The sequence below is a fragment of the Capra hircus genome, chromosome 19 (assembly GCF_001704415.2).
Source record: "Capra hircus breed San Clemente chromosome 19, ASM170441v1, whole genome shotgun sequence".
NCBI lineage: Eukaryota > Metazoa > Chordata > Mammalia > Artiodactyla > Bovidae > Capra > Capra hircus.
In genome coordinates, this window is record NC_030826.1 from 21,400,615 (window position 1) to 21,414,818 (window position 14,204).

Below are 14,204 nucleotides of genomic sequence, written 5' to 3' on the forward strand. Positions count from 1 at the left end.
CCTCTTCATTAACTGCCGCCTCCCTGCTTTACCGAACCCGAGCCCTTCAGGTTCCTTTCCCTGGGTTCAATCAGGGAAATTAGGCACTGTGAGCTGATTGACCCACACTGGTAGAAAACTAGAGCTCTGGACTGTTCATGAGACATTGAGGATTTCACGTATTATATTTAATCATTTACGGTGGTGACGTCTGGGCTCTCTAAGACCCCATCAAGCCGACTTGATAATTTTTATTTAAATGAATACCATTCCAGCTTTTTAATTTCTTCTCTTTTCCCTCCAGAAGGTGACCTATGGCGAGAGATGACAAGCGTGGCTTTCCCAGCCTGTCTGTGGTAAAGGATTTGGTAAATTTTCCTTTCTTGCACACTTGCTGCTTCCAGCCCTGCTTCCCACCTTGGGACATGACTTAGGCTTGTAGGTGTTCTTTTGCAGACCCCAGGTAAGTAAGAGCTTCATCCAGGTTCATATCTTTTTAACAAAGCAGTAGTGAATTAATAAGAAATGCTTTATCTTCCTAGACCTCTTTGTGACTCTATTCTGGTCCTGCTCTTTGGTCCAACCCACTGATGAGTTCATAAAAATTTCACATAAGTTAAAAATCCATCTCCTCTCCAGGGGGCTGGGTTCTATCAGATTAACATTTAACTCCAAGGAAATGTGGACATTTGCCTTAAAGAAGTTCTTTATCCCAGGGAGCGATCTATATTGTTGTCATTATTTGAATGTCATTAATTATGCTGTGAAACTTTATTTCAGCCTGAAACTCTGCATCTTTCTGTTGAAAATGACAAAGTTTTAGGGATCAGTTCAGTGGCTCAGCATCTAAGCTTTTTATTATGCTTTTCCCCTCACAAAATTAATCGGTGTTTATTATAGAAATAAAGATCAAGTAGAAAAATAAAAATACATATTTATCCCCAACATTCTGTGATAATTGGCTGTTAATGCATGGAATATTTTTCATTAAAAAAAATATCTTAAACACATGCATATTTTTAAAATTGGAATCCTATGGTACGTATTATCTTGTGACCAGGTTTTTTCATGCAATACAGCATATAGAGCCTCCAGTGTCATTCAATTTTCAGCCACAGCATCCTTTGCAATGGTTGTGTTGAATTTCATTATGCAGATGCCCAACTCCTGATTGTTTAATTGTACAGATATTGCAATGTTTATATTGAAGGCAAAAGGAGAAGGGGGTGGCAGAGGATGAGGAGCTGGATAGCATCACCTAGTCAATGAACATAAATTTGAGCAAACTCCGAGAGAGTGGAGGGAAGAGGAACCTGGCATGCTCCAGCCCATGGGTTATAAAAAGTCAGATATGGCTTAGCGACTGAACAACAGCAAACACTATTTTGGGAGGGGAGGTGGGCCACACCTTGAGGCATGTGGAATCTTAGTTCCTCGATCAGGAATCGAACCCTTGCCCCCTGCAGTGGAAGCACAGTCTTAACCACTGGACCACCAGGGGCAGTCCCTGGATATAACACTCTTTTTTAAACTATAAAGTGATTTCCAATTTTTATCCCATTATAAATAACTGAGCAACACTTTGTTTTTCTTTTTAAAAATCTTAAAAGCAGGATACCTTCTGCCAACTCCCAAACTACTGTTACGTCTGCAACCCCATGATTTCTTTCTGGATGAGTGTGTGTATTTGCTTGCCTTTTTTAAGTTGAACCCAGCTGAGCTCTCCAGTTTGCTGTGAAGAAATGTCTTGGCTAGTCGATATAAGAAGGGAGCCCAAAGGAGAAGTGCCAGAATGGAGAGACTAGCCCACCTGGAGCCAGCCGAGGTTGGTTTTATAGAAGCAGGGCTGAGTGAGGGGAACTCAGTGACCTCCCTTGCAAGACTCCTTTTAAAAGGAACCACAGCAATGTCCATTCTTTGGAACACTCCATCTCCTATTTGTTGATTCACTACAGCGATTGTTCTCAATCCTTGTGGCGTATTAGAATCACCCGGAAAGGAGACAGTTAACTATATATTGAGTTGGCCAAAAAGTTCATTCAGGTTTTCCATTAACATTCTATTGAAAAACCCAAATGAACTTTTTGACCAACCCTATATATATATGAATCAGAGAAGGCAATGGCAACCCACTCCAGTACTCTTGCCTGGAAAATCCCATGGATGGAGGAGCCTGGTAGGCTGCCGTCTATGGGGGTCGCACAGAGTCGGACACGACTGAAGCGACTTAGCAGCAGCAACATATATATATTGTCACCCTGCTTATTTAACCTATATGCAGAGTACATCATGAGAAATGCTGGGCTGAAAGAAGCACAAGCTGGAATCAAGACTGCCAGGAGAAATATCAATAACCTCAGATATGCAGATGACACCACTCTTATGGCAGAAAGTGAAGAGGAACTAAAAAGCCTCTTGATGAAAGTGAAAGAGGAGAGTGAAAAAGTTGGCTTAAAGCTCAACATTCAGAAAATAAAGATCATGGCATCTGGTCCCACCACTTCATGGGAAATAGATGGGGAAACAGTGGAAACAGTGTCAGACTTTATTTTTTTGGACTCCAAAATCACTGCAGATGGTGACTGCAGCCATGAAATTAAAAGGCCCTTACTCCTTGGAAGGAAAGATATGACCGACCTAGACAGTATATTGAAAAGCAGAGATATTACTTTGCCAACAAAGGTCCGTCTAGTCAAGCTTATGGTTTTTCCAGTGGTCATGTATGGATGTGAGAGTTGGACTGTGAAGAAAGCTGAGCGCCGAAGAATTGATGCTTTTGAACTGTGGTGTTGGAGAAGACTCTTGAGAGTTCCTTGGACTGCAAGGAGATCCAGCCAGTCCATCCTAAAGGAGATCAGTCCTGGGTGTTCATTGGAAGGACTGATGCTGAAGCTGAAACTCCAATACTTTGGCCACCTCATGTGAAGAGTTGACTCATTGGAAAAGACCCTGATGCTGGGAGGGATTGGGGGCAGGAGGAGAAGGGGACGACCCAGGATGAGATGGCTGGATGGCATCACGGACTCGATGGACACGAGTCTGAGTGAACTCCGGGGGTTGGTGATAGACAGGGAGGCCTGGCATGCTGCGATTCATGGGGTCACAAAGAGTCGGACATGACTGAGTGACTGAACTGAACTGATATATGTTCCATTTCTAAGGCTTCACAGGTGGCACTACTGGTGAAGAATCTGCCCGCCACCCACCAATGCAGGAGATGCTAAAGACGTGGGTCAAGAAGATCCGCTGGAGAAGGGAATGGCAACGCACTCCAGGATTCTTGCCTGGGAAATCCCATGGACAGAGGAGCCTGGCAGGCTACAGTCCATGAGATCGCAGAGTTAGATGCAAGCACATTCCATTTCTACCCCCCAAAATTTCAGTACAATTGCACTGGGGTGGAGCCCAGATGTTGGAAATTTTGGTAACCTCTCTAGGTGAGTCCATCTTGCAGTCAGCGCTGAGAACCTCTGCTTTCTGACTTCCAGCGGGACTGGGATCACTGGCCTGGGGGCTGAATGTCTTTAGGTCACAGGCTGCTTTCGGGGAGTCCCCACTTCCCACTGGGCTTTACCAGAGTCCTCAGCAGCTGTTTCAAAAATGCTGACACATGGAGGAAACGGTATCCCAGCTCAACAGCTCACTCTGAGTGATGAGACTGGAAGATCAGCATTTCGCTACAGCTGCATCAGCCTCCCCAGACAGTCAATTAGCCACAGACTTCAGCAGATGCTGCCTGAAAGAGCTCTTTTGGGGCTGACTTTCAATGCCCAGAAGCACATTATGTAGCTAAGCAATACTATATTCACATCAGGCAAAAGCATCTTGCTTTAAGTCGAAGTATTTATTTCCTGAAGAAAGGGGGACTCGCCTTGGACCTGGAACTTGGTGGTACCCAGACGGATGGAGAAGAGGGACTAGGATGGTCCTAGAAAGTCCTAGATGGGACTAGGATGGATGGAGAAGAAGCATGACTAGGATTCTGGGGGTGCAGCCAGCCAAGGAGGAGGGAGCATTAACCTAGAATTAGAAGACAGGGGTTTGAATCTCATCTCTACTTTTGCTTAGCAACATGGCCTTGCAGTCAGTCCAGCTAATGATCAACTCCTTGGAGCTAAAGGGACCTCCCTGATGGTCTAGTAGCTAAGACGCCATGCTCCCCATGCAGGGGGCTTGGGTTTGATCCCTGGTTAGGAAACTAGATCCTGCATGCCACAACTAAGACCCAGCACAGCCAAGTAAATAAACAAATTTTTAAAGTGGAAATAGAGATTGCTGCCATAGTTATGTCATAATTAAAACTGAGAGGTAATGCTCATAAGTATATCAACAGAGGCAGGGGTGCAGAGCTGACCTGAGAGAAGAGATTTTTGTGTTTGCATTAATGGCCAGAAACCTGGCCTCTTATGCCTCCTTAGTTCCCTCTTTTGCTGATATAGGGGAGGAGAGACCATTCACAGGGGTCTGGCAGCCATCTTTAACTCTGATAAAGACAGCTAAGGGCAAGAAGAAATGTGAGCTTCTGGAGAATTCCCTGGGGGTCCAGTGGTTAAGACTCCTAGCTTCCACTGCATGGGGCTTGGGTTCAATCCCTGGTCTGGGAACAAGGACCCCACATGCTGCATAGGGTGGCCAAGTAAATAAAATAGAGCTTCTGAGAGTAGAATGGGGTATCTCATGATTTTTCCCCAGGTAATTAGCATTAAGAATGAGACTGACAAGGGGAAGGGATAGTTAGGGAGTTTGGGATTGACATGTACACACTACTATCTTTTAAATGGATAACCAACAAAAACTTACTGTATAGCACATGGAACTCTGCTCAATATTGTGTGGCAGCCTGGATGGGAGGGGAGTTTGGGGGAGATGGATACATGTATACGTGTGGCTGAGTCCCTTCACTGTTCGCCTGAAACTGTCACAGCGTTAATTGGCTATACCCCAATACAAAATAAAAAGTTAAAGAAAAAATGAGACTGAAGCTTTTGGTGAAAATGCAAATCTGCAGTTTACTATGGATTGAATTCACCTGTGCTCTGTATAGCTGCCCTCTATTAGCCATCCATGGAGGGGTGACTTTTTCATGTCTCCTGGTCTCCAGTTAATGTCCATGTCCTCAGAGGGAAGGTTTTCTTCTACATCAGTGAATCCTTCCTTCAAGCAAGGAGAGGGCTCGGGGGAGGTGGTTTTTGCTCCCTGCGGGACCTGGTATCTCCTGAGAATGAGTCTCTGGTGCTCAGCACCCACCCCCCAAACTCCCCACCTCCACGCACCCCTGATCTGCCCTGGGGAGATGCTTCTGAGCAAGGGATGTATCCTGGGGTAGAGGGTTCTCTGGGGACTCCAGCCTCCTGGGACATGGCTTTCTCAAGGAGGCTCCTAAGCCAGGGGACTTTGCCCTTTGTGTGGTTGGACCCATCGGGGCTACTGTTGGAGCTGGGTCTGAGCTTCAGGAAACTTTTAGGAACAGGTCTCTCAGAGACAGGAGTGACCATCCAGAGATGAGAACCCGAAGACCTCTCGTTGAAATGATTTGGTCCATGAAGCTCCATCCGTACCAGATACACTTCTGGCTGGGTAAGTGCTGATGGCTGCGAGTGACCAGAAAGAAGACCGACGACATCAGGGGAGGTGGCTGGGACAGAGACCGGGTTTGGGGGACAGATAGACCTGGCTGCATTTTATTTTATTATTTTTTTACACGGACCATTTCAAAGTCTTTATTGAATTTGTTTCAATATTGCTCTGTTTCATGTTTAGGTTTTCTTGGCCTCAAGACACGTGGGATCTTAGCTTCCAGACCAGAGATGGAACCTGCACCCCCTACATTGGAGGGTGAAGTCTTAACCACTGGACCACCAAGGAAGTCCCACTTTGCTGGATTTTAAATTAGAAGTTCTCTTGTTGGATCGCGCTTGTAAGCTGTTACTGGTGGGTGACCGCAAATTGCAAGTCATCTCAAAAGTCATTCAGAGAAAGTTTTTGGTTTTGAAAGAACAAAGACCCAGAAAAGTGAACTAGTTTATTTTTAATTGGCAAGTGCAATTTACATATTTCATTTGAAGTGATGAATATATACAGCTGATGACCTATTACCATGTCCTGCCTTAACCACAATTTTTTCACAATGATCTCAAATGTACTTTACAGACAGAGCTTTACCTTTCAGATGGATAAAGGCAAATTCATACATTAAACCAATATGACAGCAAGAGAATCTTTATCTTTCTGCCCTGAACGAGACCAGGATCACCCAATTCAAATGCTTGTAAGAACTCTGCCTCGGTTAGTTAATCAGCTAACCAGACCTCTTTGTTGAATTCAGTTCTTATCAGCAGAGACTACGGCTTTCAATAGAACAGTGTGCAGTTGACAAGGATGTGCTTCAGAGCTTCTTTTAATTAAAAGCCTTTTTAATATGAAACCTGTATTTCTGATTTGATATTAAAAAAAAAAAAGCTTATATTATTGTAGCTTCAGTTCCAAGTAGAACTCCACTGCTGATCAGCTCTGAGGCCTTGAGCTAGTTCAGCTAAGCTCTCAGATTTTTGTACAGACAACCCCAAAGAGTTATGAGATGTAGTCCCCACACAGGGCAGATGTAGGACTCTGACATCACCATCCCTAGACCACTTTCTCTGTGTCGTTCCCCGTCCTCCCTGGGCAGAGGTTTGGGCCCAGAGCCACGCCCACTCTCCGCCCCATGCCACCCCAACTGGCATGAAGAACATACAGAGATCAGTATACAAAATAGCATGACTGGGCCATCACAACTGAGTGAAAACATACACGTCATTCTGGATTCATTCACTTGTCAGACATCCAATGAAACAGGTGGCTCAGTGGTAAAGAATCCACCTGCCAATGCAGGAGACTCGGGTTCAACCCCTGGGTCAGGAAGATCCCTCAGAGGAGAAGATGGCAACCCACTCCAGTATGCTTGCCTGGGCAATCCCATGCACAGAGGGGCCTGGAGGGCTACAGTCCATGGAGTTGTGAAAGAGTAGGACACAACTGAGGGTGCACACACCATATGCCCAGCTCTTTCTTGGGCCTCAGTCATTAACTGTGTGCCAGACTTAAGACAGACTCTTTCTTGGGCTTCTGTACAACTCAACTTGTATACACTCTCTAGATGCGCAACTCTCTAACCAAACCCACAGCAGATACATTAAAAAAAAAAAAGGATAGAATTAAGATTGTGGTGGGAGAGGAACAGACAGTAAACCAGCAAACAAAGAAGTCAGTAAGAGGAGTTCAGTTGCTGGCCAGCGTGATGCCAAAAAGAAGGCTGGTGAAAGAGTGGCTGGAGAACGCGACTTGGAGACATTTTTGTTTTTGTTTGTTACACTTTCTGCATTTTCCAAGTGTGCCACAATGAAGGTGTATTAATTTTGCAGTCAGAATGAAATTAAGGAAGGAAAAACCACTCCACACTCCAGGGAAAGTCACCCAGAAGGGAGAAGTGGCTGGTGAGAGATTCCCCCGCTCTTTCCCCACTTTCTAGCCTGTCGCCACTGTGCTGTGTTTATGTGTGACCAGCTGCACAGGGAGCAGGAGCCGGTCTCCTCAGTGCCTGTTTACCTCCTGCCCGTTCACCCAGCGCCAGAGCGGCTCCCCCGGGCTGTGATCAAAACATGAGTTCATTGCGCTTGGTTCCCCGGGGAGAACAAGCCAGCCCTGCCCGGAACTGCGTGTCCCCATCTTCAGGGAATGTCCTCAGGCTCTAGAATGTCTCTCCTGGCCAACCACCCAGAGGATGCCTGGCCTGGGACTTCCGTCAGCTTTCCAGCAGGTGGGTGGGTTTGGGGAGGACTGTGAGGTCTGGTTTGAAGGGTAAAATCACACAGGCCCCTTTTTTTCCATCTGGGTTTAAGCCCATCACAGTTGACTCTGCAGCATCCAAACTGTCCCATCCGTGGATGCCGTGCTGCAGCCACAGCTCCCCAGAGAGGTCAGCAAAGAGTGGGGAGCTCCGACCTCAGTGGGGCATGGAGGTTCCAGGGGCATCTACCTCCAGCTGGGGTTGGTCGTGGGAGGGCAGGTTCCAGCCAGGAGGCCCGGGATGGGGCTGAGAGGAGACCACACAAAAGCCAGACAGAAGTACCCAGTTCTAGGGCAAGGACCCAGACCAATGACTCCAAAGCAAAGGTCAGACGTGAGCCCTGGGGAGGGGCTGCTGGCCCTGCTGGAGGGATGATGGATGGAGCCTGTCTGGAGACCCACCCGCTCAGTCAGTCAGTCCAAGGAGCGGAAGAGCTCCTGAGGGCTTCCAGCCCCTCTGACAGCATCCACCCCACCCCTATGGCGCCGTTTTGTGGTTCTGACACTGGCTTGTGTGCGGAGGTGGGCTTGAAGGGACCTGTTACTTAAAAGCACTGTAGAGTCCAGCTACAGTGCTAAGAGCACTTAGATGAGCCCTTTTATTATAAAGTGACTTGCTGTATATTAAAAACAGATTCCTTTTTAAAAGCCTGGAAGAAGTATGCTCGGATATTCACATTGATTGCTTCAGCTAATGGAATATGGGGAAGATTTTCTCCTCTGTCATACATTCGTACCTTTTAAATTAAATTATAAATTGTTCAAGTAATACAGATATAAATGCTTACTGGAAGATTCCGAGGATCTGAAGTATGTGGCATAAAAACTGAAGGCTGCCTGGCTCACCACTCCAGGGCCACTGCCCCACCTGATAGTGACTGCTGACATCAGCGTGGTGTCTAGTAGTTGGATAGTTTTGATGTTTAAAACAGAAAAAGGCTTAAAGAATGACTATTGCATGGGCCAGGGAGCACAGAAAGTTCTCATGGAGGAAGGTTGTTGATCACATCTGAGGGGCCTGAGAGTCAGGTAAGCAGACAGAGGCTTCTGGGCCATGATGTATCCCATGGCCCTCCTGCCCACTGCATTCCTGGGAGAGTTCCAAGGAGACCTTCTCCTCTCACCCAGAAACCTCTTCCCCTGACAAGCAGCTGTGTACAAAGGGATCCTTGTTAAAACTTCCCTGAATTCAAAAGTGATTAGGAAATGTGTAGAAGATTCTCCATCCAATGAGAAGGCAGGAATGTGGGCTCATCTACCCTCAGCCACCCACTTCCCTAGCTCCTGACCTCTGCCTCCCAATTTGCCCCAGCAGGCAGATTCATATGGAGAAAGAGTCTTCTGGCTGGTAGCCTGGTGCTTCCAGCAGCTGTGAAGAAAGTAAAAGCGGTTTAGAGGCCCATCCATCATTCCCAGAGGGTCCTCCAACAGATCAGGCCGGCCTCAGGGCTCCATGGGCCCAGTCACTGGGGCTTCCTTGTGAAGTTCCACCTGCCAGCATCTTCCCTCTTCCTGAGCCTGTGGTTGCCATGGTGATGAGTCAACCCTAGGCACGGCTCTTTCTTCTCCCTAGTTCCAGAGAGCAATGGAACCCAATGAGCCCCCAGTAGCCAGAGCTGTTCCTAACGCACCTTAAGAATTTGCTCCCCTGGTGCATAGGCCCTGTTTTTAACTTATAGGCAGAAAAAAAAAAATCAGAGAGAGAAAAATTGGAGACCTAAATGCCCAGCAACAGGAGAAAAGATAGGTAAATACATTAATGATGGTTTATAACTATTATGTGGTAGTTACTCAGTAGTGTCTGACTCTCTGTGACCCCATGGACTGTAGCCTGCCAGGCTCCTCTGTCCATGGAATTCTCCAGGCAAGAACACTGGAGTGGGTTGTCATGCCCTTCTCCAGGTTATACCTATTATACAGCCACTAAAAAAATGATGTTTACAAAGAGTCTTTAATAACATAGAGAAATGCTTGGCTCAGCAAATCTAAAATAGTTTAGCAAGAAAACGCATCTCAAAGCTTGGCGGTGCATTAAATTTAGGAAATACCATGTCCCTACCTTCTCTCACCGTGAAATTAAAAGACGCTTACTCCTTGGAAGAAAAGTTGTGACCAACCTAGATAGTATATTCAAAAGCAGAGACATTACTTTGCTGACTAAGATCCGTCTAGTCAAGGCTATGGTTTTTCCTGTGGTCATGTATGGATGTGAGAGTTGGACTGTGAAGAAGGCTGAGCGCCAAAGAATTGATGCTTTTGAACTGTGGTGTTGGAGAAGACTCTTGAGAGTCCCTTGGACTGCAAGGAGATCCAACCATTCCATTCTGAAGGAGATCAACTCTGGGATTTCTTTGGAAGGAGTGATGCTAAAGCTGAAGCTCCAGTACTTTGGCCACCTCATGCGAAGAGTTGACTCATTGGAAAAGACTCTGATGCTGGGAGGGATTGGGGGCAGGAGGAGAAGGGGACGACCCAGGATGAGATGGCTGGATGGCATCACGGACTCCATGGACGTGAGTCTGCGTGAACTCCAGGAGATGGTGATGGACAGGGAGGCCTGGCGTGCTGCAGTTCATGGGGTCGCAAAGAGTCGGACATGACTGAGCGACTGAACTGAACTGAACCCTCTCTCACAGATTCATGTTGCACATCGATGTAGTAAAAGTTCTGAGGAGTCTGACAATAAAGCAGCTGTAATTAGCTTTATTTAATTCACTGTTTCCTGGATCTGTTTGACAACAGAGCCCTTTGCTGTGAAGACCCCTTTTTGGGCCGAAGCATGGTCATCCTCTGCCTCCCTGCTGGGTGGTCACTGTATGGGCTGCCCACACCTCCCTAGGGACCCCCAGAGCGCCTGGACATGGGGACTGCGTATCCTACCTCCTCTCCCTGCCCCTGATTCCCACCCCATGGCCTGGCACTTGGGAGTTTGCAGCGAGAGCTTTGGCATTGTCCATGTTTGTTTCCAGTTTAGCTGCTGATGATCCGCCGTTTCATTCCTTCTTCTTTAGGTGCTGCTGTTGCTGTTTATGACTATGCTGTGCCCAACCGTTTGCCACCCCGTGGACTGGAGCCCACCAGGCTGCTCTGTCCATGGGATTTCCCAGGCAAGAATACTGGAGTGGATTGCCATTTCCTTCTGCACTTCTTTAAATGGTGTCTATTGTAAGAAATGAGCACTCAGTCAACCCCAGCACTGTCATTAATCTACCTTCAATAAGGGATTAATCACCGATGGGCCATGAGCCAGGTGCATCAGCTGGCCTTCCTGATATTTCGGTGTGATGAGCCCAGCACTTTCCCACCTGGACCTTGGCCTGTGCTGGCCACTGGCCTGGCTCTGCCTCAACACCTTCCCCGCTTCCTCACTGAGCAGCTCCTTCGGGACTCAGCGTAAATGCCATTTCGTTAGGGAGAACTTCCCCGATCCCATCATCTGTGTTAACCCCATCACACACTTTCATGGACATTTCTTGCCTCCTGTCATAGATCCTGATTAGGTATTCATTTGTTCAATCTCTCTAGATACTAGACTATAAAGTCCTTGAGGGCAGAGATCTAGTTGGTTTTGTTCAGTATGGTATACTCAGCGCAGTGTCTGGCACATAGTAGGCCAACACATGTTTGTTTAGTGAATGAATTTTAACTTGATAGTTCTTAGACCTCTCAGCCAATACCCTGGTATGTAGCATGTAGTGTGCGTCCATGCCCAGTCCTGTCTGACTCTTTGTGACCCCATGGACTATATATAGCTTGCCAGGCTCCTCTGTCCGTGGAGTTTCCCAGGAAAGAATAGTTGAGTGGGTTCCTACTCCAGGGGATCTTCCCGACCAAGGGACTGAATCACTGTCTCTCGCCTCCTACACTCGCAGGCAGATTCTTTACCACTAGGGCTGCCTGGGAAGCCCTTGGTATGCCACACCTTAAATTAGCTCATCTAATTTTCCTGGGGCTTCTGTAATAGCTCAGCAGTAAAGAATGCAATGCAGGAGACGCGGGTTTGATACTTGGGTCAGGAAGATCTCCTGGAGAAGGGAATGGCAACCCACTCCAGGGTCCTTGCCTGGGAAATCCCATGGACAGAGGAGCCTGGCAAGCCACAGCCCATGGGGTGGCAAAAGAGTCAGACATGACTTAGCAACTCAACAACAACTTTCCCATCTGTAAAATGGGTAACAAAAAAGGAAAGAAATTGAATTAGGTCCATAAATCCTGAAATCTCAGGTGGCATAATACACATAAACCCAATCAGTAGCTTGGGGTTGAGGAAGGGGGTGTTCCTGCTCCATGTAGTAATCCAGGGACCCAGGGGCCGCATCTCTGCTGTTTTCAATGACCAGCTTCCAAGTTGTCTTGGGAGTTGACATCCAGTTGGCAGATGGGAGACATGGAGGATTCTGGGGGGTGCGTTTTTAAGGGCCAGGCCTGGAAATGAAGCATGTCACATCCACCCATGTTTACTTGGCCAAAACCTAGTCACATGGCCACATTCAACAGCAAGGGAATCTGGGAAATATAGCTAGGTAGGTGCCCAAGATTCAAAGGGAAATGAGTTCAGTGAAAAGCTAGACTGCCACAGAAACTAGTACATTGAGCAGATTTAGAATAGGGTTAGCAAACTACAACCTACGGGCCAATCACTGTCCACCCCCATGTTATTATAAATAAAGTTTTATTGGAGCACAGTCATACTCCTTTGTGTATTGTCTATAGCTCCTTTGTGCTACAACAACAGAGCTAAGGAGTTGCAACCGAGTCTGCATGGCCTGGAAAGAGCTGAGACGACCAGGATTATTATTATTACTCTTACTATTTGCAGTTTGTTTTTAGTAGCAATTGCTGAAGGGTACAAATTTGCTTGTTTCCTGCTTTGAAAGAGTATTTGCAATCTACTGTCAGACTTGACACTTTTCCCTATGGCCCAGGGCACAGATATCATAAATAGAACTTGTGGAGAAATCCTTCTAAATCAGAGATTGACAGAATTTTTCTGTAAGAGACCAGATAGTAAATATTTTCAGCACATTGAAAGCTGACCCAGAAACCATCTGCCAGTGAGGGTGACAGAATGGGGATGCCTTGCGATGCCACCAAGGACCAGACTGTGGCCGCTTGTGTCCTGGACACCCCAGCATGCTGTCGTCTCCAGGGAAAGTGGAAGGAACTCTGAAATGACTGGGCTTAAGTTTCTGCCACTAGGCAGAATGGAGACAACGGAGAGATGAAGTCAGATATAAAGGAAAAACAAGCAAACCTTTCTTGCACACCTGAGTCTGGCCTGAGACTGTACACAGACATTACCCTTAATAAGTATGTGTTTAGTGCACCTGTGGCTGATTCATGTCAATGTATGGCAAAAACCATCACAGTATTGTAAAGTAATTATCCTCCAATTAAAATAAGTTAATTTTAAAAATAAATAAATACATGTTAAGTGGGACCATTGAACAGAATTTAATGCCAGAGCCACAGCGTCAAGAGACGGGCAGACCCCAACACCCGCAGCCCCTCTGCCTCTCCCCGGAGGCTTTGAAGCCCCTGAAACTGTGCTTTGGAAAAGTTCAGTCAGAGGGAAAACTCCTGGAGGGGTTCTGAGTCATTCTTTTAATATTGCCCCCTTGCCCTATGTTGCCAGCCCTGCTCACCTACACCCACATCCAGGGGTCCCACACTCCTGTTCTCTGACCGCCCCCCACCCCAAACAGCTCATCCAGCATCCAGCAGGAGGAGAACCTGGAGAATCAGCAGGGCCTCCCTGCAAGCCCATTAAACAGAGTGGAGTAAGCCCTGAGCTGGAGGCGGGGAGGAGCCCGGATGCCTCGGGTTTGCCATCCTCATGCTTCCTCCCTGATGAATTATTCATGTCCACAGCCAGGCAGCAGATCAATAATGCAGAAGGAGAAACCCTGGCAGGGCCCAGCTTCTAGCTGACCAGCCCTGCCCGGCAGCTCCAGGGAGGGACAGGGAGGGACCCTCCAGCAACGGGGTGAGGTGGGTAGGCTGGTGGGGGAGGCCATTCAGCTATGCCCGAGGCCTCAGAAATCCAACTGTTTTCAGGGCTCCCGGCTGGGATTGGGCAGCAAATAAAGCAGGAAGGGGGGAACTTTCACAATTTCCACACATCCTCTGCCTGCAGTGGGCCCATCTGATTATTCGTACAGGGGAACCACGTGTACCTGGGCCAACCTCGGGAATAGGAATTTCTGCCACAGCCCCGGGGTGCAAGAGGCACCACAGCTTCTCAAAATCCCTTCCTCATGCTTCCTGCAGGGTATTCATTTTGACTGCGAATAGAAGTTTCCATCAAAGCAGATTTAAAACACCTGCTTGTCTCCTCCAGCTCCGTGCAGGTTCCAGCAGGTGTGTGCAGTAGGGGTGGGGTGACAGGCTGGGGAGGGGAG